Source organism: Bison bison, unplaced genomic scaffold (assembly GCF_000754665.1).
Source record: "Bison bison bison isolate TAMUID 2011002044 unplaced genomic scaffold, Bison_UMD1.0 scf7180017845616, whole genome shotgun sequence".
Lineage (NCBI taxonomy): Eukaryota > Metazoa > Chordata > Mammalia > Artiodactyla > Bovidae > Bison > Bison bison.
In genome coordinates, this window is record NW_011476189.1 from 4,128 (window position 1) to 7,807 (window position 3,680).

Here is a 3,680-nt window from a genome sequence, read left to right on the forward strand (position 1 = left end):
TATTGTGGAGTTTCCTCGCTGTGGGTGGGGTTGTACCGGTGGCTTGTCAAGGTTTCCTGGTTAGGGAAGGTTGTGTTGGTGTTCTGGTGGGTGGAGCTGGATTTCTTCTCTCTGGAGTGCAATGAGGTGTCCAGTAATGAGTTATGAGATGTCAGTGGGTTTGGAGTGACTTTGAGCAGCTTGTATACTGAAGCTCAGGACTGTCTCCCTGTGTTGCTGGAGAATTTGTGTGGTATGTCTTGCTCTGGAACTAGTTGGCCCTTGGGAGGTGCTTGGTTTCCGTGTAGGTATGTAGACGTTTGATGAGCTCCTGTCAATTAATGTTCCCTGGAGTCAGGAGTTCTCTGGTGTTCTCAGGATATGGACTTAAGCCTTCTGCTTCTGGTTTTCATCTTGTTTTTACAGTAGCCTCAAGACTTCTCCATCTATACAGCACCATTGATAAAACATCTGTGTTGCCACTACGCGGCCCACTAGCCCCTCCACATTTGGGTTCCAGGAAATCAGACGACCGTCGGGTCTCCATCTATGGCACCCTTGGCCTGCCTCCCCCTATCCTGGGGGCTAAACCAGCTCCATAAACAGGGTAATTTTTTATGAGCAAAGAAGAAATTTTTGAAAACCCTTATGGATGACCATCATGGGAAGAAGGGCTAGTTCAAATTTATCCTGAAATGATGCTGCTTATCCTTTTATTATTATAAAGCAACAGTCACATATATTAAATCATCAGAGGTCTTTAAAATCCCTGTTGTTTTAACCAAAGGTCTCTGCATTATACACAAGCACAGAATTTCAATTGCTTTGGCAGAGATAGACTTTGCTTTATTTCAAAGTTTCAGTCAATTAAAAAAAATATGCCTTTTAATTTTTGAGACCTCATGAAATAATTTGGCTTCCCTTGGGGCTCAGCTGGTAAAGAATCTGCCTGCAATTCTGCAACTGCAGAGACACCAGTTCAATTCCTGGGTTGGGAAGATCTGCTGGAGAAATGATAGGCTACTCAATCCACTCTTCTTGGGCTTCCCTGGTGTCTCAACTGGTAAAGAATCTGCTTGCAATGCAGGAGACCTGGGTTCGATCCATGGGTTGGGAAGACCCCCTGGAGAAGGGAAAGGCTACCCACTCCAGTATTCTGGCCTGGAGAACTCCATGGACTCTGTAGTCCATGGAACATTGAGAAGGCATTTCTTGACAATTGAAGATGAAAAACTGGGGTGTCTCCCTAGGACAGTAGAGCATTTCCACTTTTCCAGTGCTCAATCGGGGAAAATATGGTATATATGAGACTTGTAATGCTATCATTTCATGAGTAGGCAATGTATTCTCTTGTCTCTTTTCTGAGTTTAGGATCATCAAGCCAATGATTGGAGGAGGAAATATCACAGAGATCACTCATTTTATCCTGTTGGGATTCTCAGATTTTCCCAGAATCATAGTAGTGCTCTTTGTCATGTTCCTGGTCATATACATTTTGACCCTGACTTGGAACCTGTCGCTCCTCATCTTAATAAGGATGGACTCCCACCTCCACACCCCCATGTACTTCTTTCTCAGTAACCTGTCCTTCATGGACATCTGCTATGTGACCTCCACAGCCCTAAAGATGCTCTACGAATTCTTCCAGGAGTGGTCAATTATCACCTATGTGGATTGTGTTACTCAGAATTTCATATTCTCCACCATGGGGTTGAATGAGTCTTGCCTCATGACAGCCATAGCTTATGACCGATATGCCGCCATTTGTAACCCACTCCTCTGTTATTCAGTCAGTCACCCGCTCTCTGCGGTCAAATGGTGCTGGGATCCTACTTGGCTGGACTCTCTGCTACTGTATTCCAATTGTGTTTCATGCTCCAGCTCCACTTCTGTGGGCCTAATGTCATCAACCACTTCTTCTGTGACCTGCCACAGCTGTTCTTTCTATCCTGCACTGACTCTTTCTTTTTACATCTCTTAACTGTTATATTAACAATGATCTTTGGGATAGTAAATGTTTCCATTATCATGATATCCTATGTCTACATTGTCATCTCCATCAAGAAAATCACGACAGGAAGCTTCAGGTCCAAGGCTTTCAACACCTGTGCTTCCCACCTGACAGCAGTCACTCTCTTCTATACCTCAGGTATGTTTGTCTATTTAAGTTCTAGCTCTGGTAGTTCCTCCAGCTTTGACAGATTTGCGTCATTCTTCTACACTGTGATGATTCCCATGTTGAATCCCTTGATATACAGTCTGAGGAACTAAGAAATCAAAGATGCCTTGAGAAGGTTGCAAAAGAAGAGTAGGTATTGCTGAGGCCACAGATTCTGAGATTTCTGATGGGTTTTTCCTGTCAGAGTCACTTTACACAATAACATTCTTATGAATGAAGTATAACAAAAGACATACTTCTTTTAGACCAAGAAAGCTTAATTTGACACATAATATCCCCAAATAGATCAACAGTTGGATCATGCTACACAAACAGTATTTTTACTTCCTAGGGCCTCAGTTACTAGACAGATAGATGAAGCCTCCCCATCTATCAATACATCCACAAGTATTTGTGAAACACTGGAGTTTAGTGTTTTGTTGTTTCTTTTTCGCTTCTGAGAGGGAGCCCTGTTCCTTCTCGGGCTTCTGACCCTGAAGGAGAGACAGCTGACAGAGGCCTCAGGAGTGTGTAAACCTCGTCTCCCAGATATTCTGACACAACATAATCTGGACGTGGTGGTGGCCAGTGTTTTTTCTGTGTTTCTGATGAGAATGTACGCAGAGAGGGAACATAGCTTTGGGCAGAAACAAGTGTACTATTGGCCTGATTGGGCTTCCCTGGTGGTTCAGCTGGTAAAGAGTCTGCCTGCAATGCGGGAAACCTGGGTTTGATCCCTGGGTTGGGAAGATCCCCTGAAGAAGGGAAAGGCTACCCACTCCAGTATCCTGGCCTGGAGAAGTCCATGGACTCTACAGTCCATGGGGTCGCAAAGAGTCAGACACAACTGAGCTACTTTCACTTCACTTCACTTCACTTCATTGGCCTGATTGTGCCTTCTGGAAAGACGAGTATGACATAGCTTATGTTTGTGTAAGTCCTTCTCAGGGACAATTACCTAATAGTTTGGGAGTATATCCTGGGCTCCACCACTCTAATAAGGCAGAGGTGATGTGAATCATACAGAGGAAAGGAATGAAGCATGTGTTCCCTTAAGTGCTATTTACTCATGAGTTCCATGATGTAATTTCTTGCTTGCAGTGTAGAATGGGGAGTTCTCATGGGGATGATATTAAAAATCTATGTCACAGTCAATAGAGATTTCTGATATTGTAGGACTCAAATCTCTCTCTCCCATTAAATTCGGAAAATTCACCCTAGATGGCAGGCTTCCCAGGTGGTGCTAGTGATAAAGAATCTGCCTGCCAATGCAGGAGATGCAAGAGACATACGTGTGATCCCTGTGTTTGCAAGATCCCTTGGAGTAAGAAATGGCAACTGACTCCAGTATACTTGCCTGGAAAAGTCACATGAGCAGAGGAGCCTGGTGGGCTACAGTGCATGGGACTGCAGAATCAGATGCAGCTGAGCACACCCTTGTTGGACATAGACATTGTGATCATGCTACCAAATTATTTCTGCTATTTCAAGCATCTAAACATGTTTAATGTGATGAGAATTGTGTGAGAATCCATGGACATAA

The 3,680-nt window shown here is 43.9% G+C and overlaps 1 pseudogene; it reads left to right on the forward strand.

The window, feature by feature from the left end:
• Nucleotides 1-1,516: 1,516 nt before the first annotated feature.
• LOC104985760 lies at nucleotides 1,517-2,250 on the forward strand (annotated as a pseudogene).
• Nucleotides 2,251-3,680: the final 1,430 nt, after the last annotated feature.